The sequence below is a fragment of the Rhodamnia argentea genome, chromosome 6 (genome assembly GCF_020921035.1).
Source record: "Rhodamnia argentea isolate NSW1041297 chromosome 6, ASM2092103v1, whole genome shotgun sequence".
Classification (NCBI taxonomy): Eukaryota; Viridiplantae; Streptophyta; class Magnoliopsida; order Myrtales; family Myrtaceae; genus Rhodamnia; species Rhodamnia argentea.
Genome location: NC_063155.1, coordinates 16,969,013 through 16,985,516, shown reverse-complemented (window position 1 = coordinate 16,985,516; position 16,504 = coordinate 16,969,013).

Here is a 16,504-nt window from a genome sequence, read left to right as displayed (position 1 = left end):
TGCTTGTAGTTTTAGTCCTCCTCGCCTCGTCTTCTTCCCTACCTCACCCTCTGGTCAAAAGTCAAACTTGTCGGCTCGTTTCACTCACCGATACGTTCATATCTTAATAGGCTATAAGAAAATCAGAATCTGCATACAAGAATATCGAACACGGTTAAAAATATAAGCATAGATTCCGTTTCTTCTTTATTTGTAATTTGATAAATCATTTGAAAGATGATAACTGAGTTGACATGGAATTGGAAATAAAGGGAAGACATGAAAAAAAAGGACCATAGCTAGTGATTACGAACCTGCCTTTTGTATTTTAATTTCGTTCATTTATAAGTGTTGTATTTTTAATGAAGCTTGGCAATGTGAGGTCGAGATGAATAAATGGTTCGTTGTTATTTCTTTTTTATCTATTCCGCACTAACTCCATGTGCTAACAATTCCATGTAAAATGAATTTATTTTAAACTGGTACGATTTCACCAAGTTTCAAATCTAAAAATTTGATTGATATACTCTCCGGAAATGGAGTTATGATTTGTTATAGGGTTAATACCATAATAAATTCCATGATGGTGTATATATGATAAATTTACTCTAAATTATTTTTTTCACAATAAAAAATTTCAAACTAGTACACATGTAACAAATTTACGCCGAACTAATTTTTTAACTACTAAAAATCCAAAACTTGTACGTCTATAACAAATTTACCCTCCATTAGTTTTCATTAAATTTTATCATCAAATTGTTAAAGTAGATGACACGTAGTCGTTGACGGAGCGTACCAATTCAAGTTTTTCACCCTCTATTTATCACACGTGTATCGATTTGGATTTTTTCGTAGTATTAACTCAGTTTAACATATATTAATATAGGGTAAATTTATCGCAGTTGTATCTATTTAAGATTTTGAGCAGTCAAAAAATTAATTTGAAATAAATTTATCATTAGTGTATCAGTCTGGTGGTCATAGATGTGCGAGTGCGAATTTTTATAGTAACAAAAAATAATTTAAAGCAAATTCATCATAAATATATTAATTTAAGATTTTCCTCGAGACTATGTACTTATTACATGACCCCAAAAGAAGGAGCGGATGCTCGCGGAGTGCTCTGCTCTCTCTTTTTTTTTTTCTGCCCCTCTTTTTCTTCTCGAGAGATGAATCGGCGCAAACCCTGCTCCTTCGAAGGAACGATGAGCCCATGCTTTCTGAACGACTCCAGATCCACAATATTTTTAATAAATGATTGCAGCGAAGATGCCCTCCAGCCGCACAAAAAGGTCTAAACATAAACAAAATGCAAAAGCTGGACGGAGAGCATATGTGTTTTGGCTGCACAACATTAAGAATTTATCAGCATGGAGCAGTGCGATGCACTTCTTTACTTTGCAATGGACCTCGCCCCCGGATGGAGCATGATTTCAGGATAAAATGAAAAATTTGTAATCTAAATCTATGGAAACTAATCCGATTGCAGGTTTTAAGATATGTATCTCAAGTTTAAGATTTTAAAAATTAAGGAATCGGTTCTAACCGGTAGGTTTTAAGTTCTACTATCTAGAACTTGGAACCCGAACTCCGGATCTTGAAATAAATTTTTATATCTTTTTTGGTATATGCCTTCGCGTGATCCTACAATATTCTATGATATCTTATGATGAGTGTATATTCTAGAGCCAAATAAATTTTTAGATTTCAGATTCTAAAAAATGAGGATCTTATTCCAATTGATTGGTTTCAAGTTCCGAATATAATATGTACGGAATCTGAAATCGCTCATCTTTACTTTCCCTTAGCGGCTATAGTGTTCACTCTCATTTTGCTTAACTAAAAATGAAAAAGAAAAGAAAATAAATTGGCAAGGTCTCGGCTATCCCGGAATCGATCTTAGAACCTGTGACAAAGTAGGTTCTAGGTACCAAGATATGACGGGTAGGTTCCAGGTTCCAAAAAATAAGGAACATTTTCAAACAGATAAATTTCAGGTAGAACCTATAAGGAATTAGAAATCACACACCCTATTTCTTATGTGTTCAATTCCCCAATTGGCAGAAATTCTCGTCAACCTTGTCCTTGATTGGTGAGCTACGAATTATTAAAAAAAAAATCGCTAAGATGTGAAATTGATTGAAGTTACAACCGGCGATGGCTATGTTTTGTGACACATTCTTGGGTGCATATGAGCTACATACATCGCAATCTTTAGATCGTGCGAATTTCACATTGACCCATCAGTACTAATGGTTCAGATTAATTATCCTTACTCATACGTATACAAATCATCATAAAAAAATTCCACATTTTTGTTCCAACCGTGCCTTTGGGTCCGACTCTGCCCTTTCTCCCCAGCAACCGGAGGAGGAAAGTTGAAACGAAATAAGCTTTTCTGCTTCGTAAAAGGATTGGAGATAAATACACCGTGAGTGTTATAATTTATGTACGGTATTCACTTGAGAGTCATAACTTTCAAAATGTTCACTTAAGTGCCATAACTTTCAAAAATCGTTCATTTGAGTGCCATGTCGGAACAAAATCGTTCACTTGAGTGCTACATTAACTTTTTCGGGATGCCACGTCAGCTTTCCGGCGAGTCACGTCAGCTTTCCGGCTATCACGTCAGGTTTTTCGATATCCACGTCAACATGACATTCAAATGAACGATTTTTAAAAGTTATGGCACTTAAATGAACGTTTGGAAAGTTATGCCACTCAAATAAACGTTGTACAAAAGTTATACCACTTTTAACGTAATTTTCCCAAAATGATTGATAACTGGTCTCCATGAACAAGTATCAACATGAAATATGTTACCTAGCAAGAAAAAATTAATAAGGAATCTCCAATTAATTAGTAATTGATTGACCAGGAGCAGTTGCAGATGCATTAAAGTCCTTGTCTTATTCGACCAAACAAAAACAGCCTTATCTTCTTCTCGACCTCGCTCTCTAGTCAATTCACATTCGTCAGCTTGGTCATTCATGAATAACGGGTACGTCTATTTCTTGATTTCTTAATTGATTAATAGGACATGCACATTGCATCCATCCTAAATTGTCATATTCTTAATCAAGTTGGAAATGCAAGACAGTGATAAGCAAATGGTTGTTGTCATTGCTCTTTTATTTATTCCACGCTGGTCCCACAAGCCAATAATTTCATGTTCAATAAACCTACTCTGTTTTGTTGTGTATCTTATCTTTAACTCTCCTCCCTCTGACTTTCGTGCAAGAAAGTCCAACCCCGCACCTACGACACTGTCGTCCCTACCTTGTAGTGCCTTTACCAACAGGGTCGTATATAACGAATGTACTTTGAAGAGAGATATAGTTTGTCAGATGGCACCAAATGAGAATAACTCATTGTTACCCAATTATCAGTGGTATATGAAATACCTGTGTACCCTCCTTTGATACACAAGATATTCTCAACAGATGAAAATTAAATAAGTTTCGGATGTTGTCCATAACACATATTTGACAAGTCGTAACATTATTTGACATTCATATTTCTAATCCGATGTTACGATTAGAATATCATAGTGCAAAGGATATTAAACAGATTTTGGGTAGTCGTTTTTTTTTTTAGATCAAATTTGAGCATTAGTTGTTTTTCTTTTTGGTCGGAAATTTGGGTTTTTTTTTTTGGTCGAAATATGCTTTATTAGATTCAAAAGTACTTAAACATGAGAGCCCATTGTTGGAGCATAAAGACGAAGTAAATCTCAAAGGGGTTGAGGGGGATGGGTGACCCAATTTAAAGAAAGAGTATTTAATCTATGGGTCTTACAAAGGGTGTTAGTTTGAAAGGAGGTTTTCCGTTTGTAATTTTGTTAGATAAATGATGTCCCATGTAATTTCTACCTTTAAGCTAAGAAACTTTTTAGAGTTCGAAATCAGGCTTTGCTTTGATGTCAAACCTCTCAAATTTTTAAAACTATGAGAGGAAAATTCAAGGGTGGCGTTTCAGTTTGATTTAAGCAAGAAAAATTGATTTGAGAAATCTGAGATTGTTGTACGAGGGAAAACGAGACAACATGGTCTTCCTCCTATGCAGCACTGCCGGATTATTTGATTTGGTGGTTGAATGTGGAAAAAAGGTAATGATCTTCATAAATAAAGAAGGAAGATTTGAATTGATGAAGATGATGGCACGCGGTTACGAAATTGTTTAGGAAATTGCGGTCCATTGTTAAAAGATGTGCCAAAAAGTAGAACGCGGTTCATGAGATTTTTTAATAATTCCAAAAGATTAATTTTCTAATTCAGGAAACGACAAGTAGATGTTAATCCCCCAAAAAGTCAAACGATTCTCGTCCGTCTTCTTCTAAGTTGTATTAAAAATTTCATCGAATATGCGAATATTCTTTAGACTTGCTTTTTTTTTTTTTTTTTGGTGGTTGAAATTCTTTACACTTGTTGAAAAACGAGTTTATTGCAATCAATCGGAAGCCCCGATAAGACACATCTCCATGTAGACCCACCTACTCATTGGGGATATCGCCAGACGTCGCATCAAGTATATTATTAAGGAGCACGGAGCAGGAGCGCGATACTTTTTCATCAAGAGAAAGATCAAGTTCGAACCTTTTAAGATATTCATATAGACATATTTTCACTTAAAAGTCTAAGCTAATGAGTTATAAGCCGAATAAGATAATTAATTGCTATACACCACACTAATTCATCGATATGAGATTTAGCTAACACATCTCACACGTGCATCATAAAAATCCCCTCCTCTCGTGTAGGCTCAATGTTATGTCTGCTTTCCTTAATCCAAGTACCTTTCCGCATCAATATATGAAGACTACCACCAAGCCTGCATTGTTACACCACATTAACCCTTGCCCAAAAATTATGCCTAACTTCATCCACCAAATATAAAAAATATGAAAGTTCTTCATTGAGCTTGCATTGTTACACCACAATACCCATTGCCCGAAAATTACACACAACTTCATTCACCAAACACCGAAACAAAGTTAAAGCAATTCCAACAAAACAACTTTTCAATTATGTTCGGAGTAACAATTTCAAGGTAAAAGAAGGAGAGTCTTTTTCATCTTCAATTCTTGCATTTAATTGAGAAACGTTACAAATTGAGTTAAACAACTTTTCAATTATGTTCGAAGTAACAATTTCATGGTAAAAGAAAGAGTCTTTTTCATCATCAATTATTGCATTAAATTGAGAAAAGTTACAATTGATTGTGTGCAAAACCGCTACAAAACGGTCATAAGAGCGTTACAAAACTAATATAGATTAATGGCGAGCAAACACCATTTCAAATTGGCGACGGTAAAAAATCATTACAAAAGTAATATTTTTGAATATTTGAAAACTTATTGAAATATACACAATTTTCCTTTAGATGATCGCAAATGCAAAATAAATGGTTCTTCACTCTAGTTACAAAAGTAATTCACTTCAAAATAGTGCTAAATTTTTCATTTTGAATCGTACAAGTATTTGTCCATGGGTTTGCGGATTTTATTTTGGCATTTTCATGTGAAAAGCATTCTGCGCTTTGAATTGAAATGATGGAGACATTAGATGGGAAAAGTACCAAAAAAGTCCTGAACTTCTTGTATTGATACCAATGTAAAAATATTTAGTACTAAATTGGTCTAATTAAAAAGTTTAGGACTGAATTGATACCAATATAATATGCTTAAGACTTTTTTATTACTTTTTCCGGAAATTATATTGTAGGGAGTAACATTTGAGTAAACCAAAGCGTAAGGAGATGTTAGGTTCAAGGACATGTAGATGCTGGCAAGTAAATTAAACAAACTAAATGAAATTGCATGAAACGTAGAGTGTCAATAGACCCTCAAATGAAAACACTAAACAAAACAAGAAATTCATAATCAGAAGACACATAGTGAACCGATTGTTTGTACGTGTGAAAATGAGACAACATAGTCTTCCTCTTATGTAGCACTACCGGGTAATTTGATTTGGTGGTTGAATGTGGAAAAAAAGTAATGATCTTCATGAATAAAGAAAGAAGATTTGAATTGATGATGGCACGCGATTACGAAGTTGTTTAGGAAATTGTGGTTCATTATTAAAAGATGTACAAAAAAGTAGAACGCGGTTCACAAGATTTTTTAATAATTCCAAAAATTAATTTTCTAATTCAGGAAACGACAAATAGATGCTAATCCCCCAAAAGATCAAATGATTCTCGTCTGTCTTCTTCTAAGTTGTATTGAAAAATTCATCGAATATGCAAATATTCTTTAGACTTGTTTTTTTTTTTTTTTTTTTGGGTCGAAATTCTTTAGACTTGTTGAAAAGTGAGTTTATTGCAATCAAATGAAAGTCCGATAAGACACATCTCTAGACCCACCTTGAGGCCTAATTTCAAGTTTTAAGGTATGTAGAGTAAGTTTCAGGTTTCAAAAATCGAGGAATCAATTCTAAGGGGTAGGTTTTAAGTTCTACTATCTGTAATTTGGAACCTAAACTCCGGATCTTGAAAGAAATTTTCATATCTTTCTTGATATATGCCTTCGTGTGATCCTACAATACTCTATGGTATCTAATGATAAGTGTATATTCTAGAGCCAAATAAATTTTTAGATTTCATATTCCAAAAAATAAGGATTTTGTTCTAATGGATTGGTTTCAAGTTCCGAATATAATCTGTACGGAATCTGAAATCGCTCATCTCTACTTCCCCTTAGTGGATATAGTGTTCACTCTTATTTTGCTTAACGAAAAATTAAAAAAGAAAAGAGAATAAATTGGCAAGGTCTCGGCTATCCCGAAATTGACCTTAGAACCTGTGACAGAGTAGGTTTTAGGTACCAAAATATGACGAGTAGGTTCCAGGTTCCAAAAAATAAAGAACATTTTCAAACGGATAGGTTCCAGGTAGAACCTGTAAGAAATTAGGAATCACACACCCTATTTCTGATGTGTTCAATTCCCCAATTGGCAGAAATTCTCATCAACTTTGTCCTTGATTGGTGAGCTATGAATTAATAATAAAAAAAATCGCTAAGATGTGAAATTGATTGAAGTTACAACCGGCCATGGCTATGTTTTGTGACACATTCTTAGGTGCATATGAGCTACATACATCGCAAATCATTAGATCGTGTGAATTTCACATTGACCCATCAATACTAAAGGTTCAGATTAATTATGCTCACTCACACGTATACAAATCATCAGAAAAAAATTCCACATTTTTGCTCCAACCGTGCCTTTGGGTCCGACTCTGGCCTTTATCCCCGGCAACCGGAGGAGGAAAGTTGAAACGAAATAAGCTTTTCTGCTTCGTAAAAGGATTGATAACGGGTCTCCATGAACAATTATCAACATGAAATATGTTACCTAGCAAGAAAAAACTAATAAGGAATCTCCAATTAATTAGTAATTGATTGACTAGGAGCAGTTGCAGATGCATTATAAAGTCCTTGTCTTATTCGACCGAACAAAAACGGCCTTATCTTCTTCTCGACCTCGCTCACTAGTCAATTCAAATTCGTCAGCTTGGTCATTAATGAATAACGTGTACGTTTATTTCTTGATTTCTTAATTGATTAATAGGACATGCACATTGCATCCATCCTAAATTGTCATATTCTTAATCAAGTTGGAAATGCAAGGCCGTGATGACCAAATGGTTGTTGTTATTGCTGTTTTATTTATTCCACGTTGGTCCCACAAGTCAATAATTTCATGCGATAAACCTACTCTGTTTTGTTATGTATCTTATCTTTAACTCTCATCCCTCCGACTTTCGTGCGAGGGAGTCCAACCCCGCACCTGCGACACTATCGTCCCTACCCTTTAGTGCCTTTACCAGCATGGTTGCATACAACGAACGTACTTTGAAGGGATATCATATCACCAAATTATTCTCTTCAAAATTTTAAATATGAAAATTGATTTGACATGTTAGCTGTACAATAGAGATATAGTTTGTCGGATGGCACCAAATGAGAATAACTCGCTGTTACCCAATTATCAATGGTATATGAAAAACCTGTGTACCTTCCTGTGATATCTTTCTGCATCGAAATTTTATCACAACTTTGTTGGCATGTCGTTCGACTCTTGAAAACTTAGTAACCCAATTGAAAAAAAAAAAGTTTCGACAAAGTTTTTTATGTCTCGTCGTCAATAATTTTCGAATGCCGTCTATAACATATATTTGACAAGTCGTAACATTATTTGACATTCATGTTTCTAATCCGATGTTATGATTAGAATATCATAGTGCAAAAGATATTAAACAGGTTTTGGGCATTCGTTTTTTTTTTTTTAGATCAAATTCGAGCGTTACTTTTTTTCTTTTTGGTCAGAAATTTGGGTTTAGTTTTTTTTTTTTTTTTTTGGTTGAAATATGCTTTATTAGATTCAAAAGTACTTAAACATGAGAGCCCAATGTCGGAGCATCAAGACGAAGTAAATTTCAAAGGGGTTGAGGGAGATGGGTGACCCATTTCAAAGAAAGAGTATTTAATCTATGGATCTTACAAAGGGCGTTAGTTTGAAAGGAGGTTTTCAGTTTGTAATTTTGTTAGATAAATGATGTCCCATGCAATTTTTACCTTTAAGCTAAGAAATGTTTTAGAGTCCGAAATCAGGCTTTGCTTTGATGTCAAACCTCTCAAATTTTTAAAGCTACGAGAGGAAAATTCAAGGGTGGCGTTTCAATTTGATTTATAGCAAGAAAAATTGACTTGACAAATCTGCTATTGTTGTACGTGTGAAAACGAGACCACGTGGTCTTCCTCTTATGCAGCACGGCTGGGTCATTTTGATTTGGTGGCTGAACGTGGAAAAAAGGTAATGATCTTCATAAATAAAGAAGGAAGATTTGAATTGATGAAGATGATGGCACGCGGTTACGAAATTGTTTAGGAAATTGCGGTCCATTATTAAAAGATGTGCCAAAAAGTAGAACGCGGCTTATGAGATTTTTTAATAATTCCAAAAATTTAATTTTCTAATTCAGGAAACGACAAATTGATGCTAATCCCCCAAAAGGTCAATCGATTCTCGTCCGTCTTCTTCTAAGTTGTATTAAAAATTTCATCGACTATGCGAATATTCTTTAGACTTGCTTTTTTTTTTTTTTTTTTGTGGTTGAAATTCTTTAGACTTGTTGAAAAGTGAGTTTATTGCAATCAATCGAAAGCCACGATAAGACACATCTCTATGTAGACCCACCTGCTCATTGGGGAGATCGCCAGACGTCACATCAAGTATATTATTAAGGAGCACGGAACAGGAGCGCGATACTTTTTATCAAGAGAAAGATCAAGTTCGAACCTGTTAAGATATCCATATAGGCACATTTTCACTCAAAAATCTAAGCTAATGAGTTATGAGCCAAATAAGATAATTAATTGCTCCACACCACACTAATTCATCGATATGAGATTTAATTAACACATCTTACACGTGCATCATAACAATCCCCTCCTCTCATGTAGGCTCAATGTTATGTCCGCTTCCCTTAATCCAAGTACCCTTCCGCATCAATATATGAAGACTACCACCAGGTCTGCATTGTTATTCCACATTAACCCTTGCCCGAAAATTATGCCTAACTTCATCCACCAAATATAAAAAATATGAAAGTATGTCATTGAGCCTGCATTGTTACACCACAATGCCCACTACCCGAAAATTACACCCAACTTCATTCACCAAACACTGAAACAGAGTTAAAGCAATTCCAAGAAAACAACTTTTCAATTATGTTCGGAGTAACAATTTCAAGGTAAAAGGAGGAGAGTCTTTTTCATCATCAATTCTTGCATTTAATTGAGAAACGTTGCAAATTGAGTTAAACAACTTTTCAATTATGTTCGAAGTAACAATTTCATGGTAAAAGAAAGAGAGTCTTTTTCGTCATCAATTATTGCATTAAATTGAGAAAAGTTACAAATTGATTGTGTGCAAGACCACTACAAAACGGTCATAAGAACGTTACAAAACTGATATGGATTAATGGCAAACAAACACCATTTTAAATTGGTGACGGTAAAAAATCGTTACAAAAGTAATATTTTTGAATATTTGAAAACTTATTGAAACATACACAATTTTCCTTTAGACGATCGCAAATGCAAAATAAATGGTTCTTCACTCTGGTTACAAAAGTAATTCACTTCAAAATAGTGCTAAACTTTACATTTTGAATCGTACAAGTATTTGTCCATGGGTTTGTGGATTTTATTTTGGCATTTTCATGTGAAAAGCATTCTACGCTTTGAATTGAAATGATGGAGAAATTAGATGGGAAAGTACCAAAAAGGTCCCGAACTTCTTGTATTGATACTGATGCAAAAAGATTTAGTACTAAATTGGTCTAATTAAAAATTTTAGGATTGAATCGGTACCAATACAATAGACTTAAGCCTTTTTTATTACTTTTTTCCGAAATTATACTATAGGGAGTAACATTTGAGTAAACCAAAGCGTAAGGAGATGTTAGGTTCAAGGACATGTAGATGCTGGAAAGTAAATTAAACGAACTTAATGAAATTGCATGAAACGTAGAGTGTTTATAGACCCCAAAATGAAAACACTAAACAAAACAAGAAATTCATAATCAGAAGACACATAGTGAACCGATTGTATGTACGTGTGAAAATGAGACAACATAGTCTTCCTCTTATGTAGCACTACCGGGTAATTTGATTTGGTGGTTGAATGTGGAAAAAAAGTAATGATCTTCATGAATAAAGAAAGAAGATTTGAATTGATGATGGCACGCGATTACGAAGTTGTTTAGGAAATTGTGGTTCATTATTAAAAGATGTGCCAAAAAGTAGAACGCGGTTCACAGGATTTTTTAATAATTCCAAAAAATTAATTTTCTAATTCAGGAAACGACAAATAGATGCTAATCCCCCAAAGGATCAAATGATTCTCGTCTTTCTTCTAAGTTGTATTGAAAATTTCATCGAATATGTGAATATTCTTTAGACTTGTTTTTTTTTTTTTGGGTCGAAATTCTTTAGACTTGTTGAAAAGTGAGTTTATTGCAATCAAATGAAAGTCCGATAAGACACATCTCAAGACCCACCTTGAGGCCCAATTTCAAGTTTTAAGGTATGTAGAGTAAGTTTCAGGTTTCAAAAATCGAGGAATCAATTCTAACGGGTAGGTTTTAAGTTTTACTATCTGTAACTAGGGGTGATCGGTTTCCAGTCCGGTCCGGTTCCCCTCAAGAACCGAGAACCGTAACCACTCACCGGTGGTTCCGGTTCTCAATTTTCCGAAATCGGGAACCGGACCACTAGTCCGGTCCGGTTCCCGGGCGGTTCCATTGGATTGAACACATGCCAAAAAAAAAAATTGTACCATTCCCGGACGGTCCGGATCTAGAAAATATAGAGACTGGACATTAAAAAATTTCAAGTTCATTTCCTAAAACGGGTCTTTCAAGGCAAAGTTGAGAACTTTTGCAAGATTGTTTCCAAAATGCATATGAGATTCTAGCAAAAACGATCTTCCTTTGGGTCAAAAACGACCCAGGAACCAACCGAGGCAATATCGAGATGAGGATTTTGTTTGGGGACTAAAAAGGCAAGATCGAAAAAACTCCATGCGCATGGAGTTTTCTTGATAAAAAAAAAAATTCGATCGGTTCGGTCCGGGCGGTCCGGTCCTGGCGGACACTAGAACCGGGAACCGGACCGCTCCCTCTAAAACTGGGAATCGGACCACCGGTCCCGGTCCGGTCCGAGCGGTCCCGGTTCGGGCGGTCCGATTTGCTCACCCCTATATGTAACTTAGAACCTAAACTTTGGATCTTGAAAGAAATTTTTATATCTTTCTTGGTATATGCCTTCGTGTGATCCTACAATACTCTATGGTATCTAATGATAATTGTATATTCTAGAGCCAAATAAATTTTTAGATTTCAGATTCCAAAAAATGAGGATTTTTTTCTAATGGATTGGTTTCAAGTTCCGAATATAATCCGTACGGAATCTGAAATCACTCATCTCTACTTCCCCTTAGTGGATATAGTGTTCACTCTTATTTTGCTTAACGAAAAATTAAAAAAGAAAAGAAAATAAATTGGCAAGGTCTCGGCTATCTCGGAATTGACCTTAGCACTTGTGACAGAGCAGGTTCTAGGTACCAAGATATGACGGGTAGGTTCTAGGTTCCAAAAAATAAGGAACATTTTCAAACGGATAGGTTTCAGGTAGAACCCGTAAGAAATTAGGAATCACACACCCTATTTCCGAAGTGTTCAATTCCCCAATTGGCAGAAATTCTCATCAACTTTGTCCTTGATTGGTGAGCTATGAATTAATAAAAAAAAATTCGCTAAGATGAGCAATTGATTGAAGTTACAACCGGCCATGGCTATGTTTTGTGACACATTCTTGGGTGCATATGAGCTACATACATCGCAATCTTTAGATCGTGTGAATTTCACATTGACCCATCAATACTAAAGGTTCAGATTAATTATGCTCACTCACACGTATACAAATCATCAGAAAAAAAATTCCACATTTTTGCTCCTACCGTGCCTTTGGGTCCGACTCCGCCCTTTATCCCCGGCAACCGGAGGGGGAAAGTTGAAACGAAATAAGCTTTTCTGCTTCGTAGAAGGATTGATAACTGGTCTCCATGAACAAGCATCGACATGAAATATGTTACCAAGCAAGAAAAAATTAGTAAGGAATCTCCAATTAATTAGTAATTGATTGACTAGGAGCAGTTGCAGATGCATTAAAGTCCTTGTCTTATTCGACCAAACAAAAACAGCCTTATCTTCTTCTCGAACTCACTCTCTAGTCAATTCAAATTCGTCGGCTTGGTCTTTCACGAATAACGTGTACGTTTATTTCTTGATTTCTTAATTGATTAATAGGACATGCACATTGAATCCATCCTTAATTATCGTATTCTTAATCAAGTTGGAAATGCAAGGCAGTGATGAGCAAATGGTTGTTGTTATTGCTCTTTTATTTATTCCACGTTGGTCCCCCCAAGCCAATGATTTCATGTTCGATAAACCTACTCTGTTTTGTTGTGTATCTTATCATTAACTCTCATCCCTCTAACTTTCGTGTGCGGGAGTCCAACTCCGCACCTGCGACACTGTCGTCCCCACCCTTTAGTGCATTTACCAGTAAGATCGCATATAACGAATGTACTTTGAAGGGATATCATATCACCAAATTATTCTCTTCAAAATTTTAAATTTGAAAATTGATTTGACATGTTAGCTGTAGAATAAAGATATAGTTTGTCAGATGGCACCAAATGAGAATAACTCATTATTACCAAATTATCAACGGTATATGAAATACCTGTGTACCCTCCTCTAATATCTTTCTGCATCAAAATTTTATCACAACTTTGTTGGCATATCATTCGACTCTTGAAACCTTAGTAACCCAATTGAAAAAAAAAAAAAGTTTCGACAAAGTGTTTTATGTCTCGTCGTCAATAATTTTCAGATGCTATCCATAACATATATTTGACAAGTCGTAACATTATTTGACATTCATTTTCTAATCCGATGTTACAATTAGAATATCATAGTGCAAAGGATATTAAATAGATTTTGGGCATTCGTTTTTTTTTTTTTTAGATCAAATTTGAGCGTTAGTTTTTTTCTTTTTGGTCGGAAATTTGGGGTTTTTTTTTTGGGGGTCGAAATATGCTTTATTAGATTCAAAAGTACTTAAACATGAGAGCCCATTGTCGGAGCATCAAGACGAAGTAAATCTCAAAGGGATTGAGGGGGATGGGTAACCCAATTCAAAGAAAGAGTATTTAATCTATGGATCTTACAAAGGGTGTTAGTTTGAAAGGAGTTTTTCAGTTTGTAATTTTGTTAGATAAATGATGGTCCCATGCAATTTTTACCTTTAAGCTAAGAAACTTTTTAGAGTTTGAAATCAGGCTTTGCTTTGATGTCAAACCTCTCAAATTTTTAAAACTATGAAGAGGAAAATTCAAGGGTGGCGTTTCAGTTTGATTTATAGCAAGAAAAATTGATTTGAGAAATCTGCGATTGTTGTACGTGTGAAAACGAGACAACATGGGCTTCCTCTTATGCAGCACTGCCGGGTTATTTGATTCGGTGGTTGAATGTGGAAAAAAGGTAATGATCTTCATAAATAAAGGAAGGTTTGAATTGATGAAGATGATGGCACGCGATTACGAAATTGTTTAGGAAATTGCGGTCCATTATTAAAAGATGTGCCAAAAAGTAGAACGAGGTTCACGAGATTTTTTAATAACTTCAAAAAATTAATTTTCTAATTCAGGAAACGACAAACAGATGCTAATCCCCCAAAAGTCAAATGATTCTCGTCCGTCTTCTTCTAAGTTGTATTAAAAATTTCATCGAATATGCGAATATTCTTTAGACTTATTTTCTTTTCTTTTTTTGTCGAAATTCTTTAGACTTGTTGAAAAGTGAGTTTATTGCAATCAATCGAAAGCCCAATAAGACACATCTCCATGTAAACCCACCATTTCATTGGGGAGATCGCCGAGCGTCGCATCAAGTATATTATTAAGGAGCACGGAAGAGAAGTGAGATACCTTTTTATCAAGAGGAAGATCAAGTTCGAGCCTGTGAAGATATCCACATAGATCCACCTTCTCTAAAAAACTTAGGTCAATGAGTTATAGACTAATTAAGATATATTAATTGCTCTACACCACATTAATTCATCGATATGGAATTTAACTAACACAGCTCATGAGTGCATCATAACAATTCCATCCTCTCGTGTGGGTTCAATGTTATGTCTGCTTCCCTTAATCCAAGTATACTTCTGCATCAAGATATGAAGACTACCACCAGGCCTGAATTGTTACACCACATTGACCCTTGCCCGAAAATTATGCCCAACTTCATCCACCAAATACTAGAAATACGAAAGTTCACCATTGAGCTTGCATTATTACACCACATTGCCCACCACCTGAAAATTACACCCAACTTCATTCACCAAACACCGAAACAGAGTTAGAGCAATTCCAACAAAACAACTTTTCCATTATGTTTGGAGTAACAATTTCTAGGTAAAAGAAAGAGAGTCTTTTTCATCATCAATTCTTGCATTTAATTGAGAAACGTTACAAATTGAGCTAAACAACTTTTCAATTATGTTCGAAGTAACAATTTCATGGTAAAAGAAAGAGAGTCTTTTTCATCATCAATTATTGCATTAAATTGAGAAAAGTTACAAATTGATTGTGTGCAAGACCGATACAAAACGGTCATAAGAACGTTACAAAATTGGTATAGATTAATGGCAAACAAACACCATTTTAAATTGGTGACGGTAAAAAATCGTTCCAAATTAACAATTTTGAATATTTGAAAACTTATCCAAACATATACAATTGTTCGAGCCTGTTAAGATATCCATGTAGATCCACCTTCATTCAAAAGCCTAAGCTAATGAGTTATGGGCCAACTAAGATATATTAATTGTTTTACACCACACTAATTCATCAATATGGGATTTAGCTAACACATCTCACACGTGCATTATAACAATCCTCTCCTCTCGTGTGGGCTCAATGTTATGTATGCTTCCCTTAATCCAAGCATTTGTTTGCATCAAGATATGAAGACTACCACCAGGCCTGCATTATTACAACACATTGACCCTTGCCCGAAAATTATGCTCAACTTCATCCACCAAATACCAGAAATATGAAAGTTCGCTATTGAGCCTGCATTGTTACACCACAACGCCCTTGGCCCAAAAATTACACCCAACTTCATTCACCAAGCATTGAAACAGATTTAGAGCAATCCAGCGAAACAACTTTTCAATTATGTTCAGAGTAACAATTTTAAGGTAAAAGAAAGAGAGTCCTTTTCATCATCAATTCTTGCATTTGATTGAGAAACGTTACAAATTGATTGTGTGCAAGACCGCTACAAAACGGCCATAAGAACATTACAAAACCAGTGTAGATTAATGGCAAACAAACACCGTTATAAATTGATGACGATAAAAAATTGTTACAATAGGAATAGTTTTGAATATTTGAAAACTTATTGAAACATACACAATTTTCCTTTAGATAATCCCAAATGCAAAATAAATGGTTCTTCACTTTGGTTATAAAAGTAATTCAACTCCAAAATAGTGCTAAACTTTTCAATATGAATTGTACTTGTATTTATCCATGGGTTTGCGGATTTTGTTTGGGCATTTTCATGTGAAAAGCATTTTGGGCTTTGAATTGAAATGATGGAGAAATTAGACAGGCAAATTACCAAAAAAGCCATTGCATTGGTACCAATTCAGTCTTAAACCCTTCCAATTAGATCAAATTAGTCCTAAACCTTATTATATCGGTACCAATTTAATCAATCTTGCTAATTTTGGTTGAAAATTGCTGACGTCGATGCCAGCGGCGCCACGTAGGCTAGCCGGTGATAATGTTGACATTTTTTAATAGGATTTATTATTATTTTTCCTATTTTTTAGACTTGGCTTTGGACGACAACCCTCGTCGGCCTTGGCGAGGAC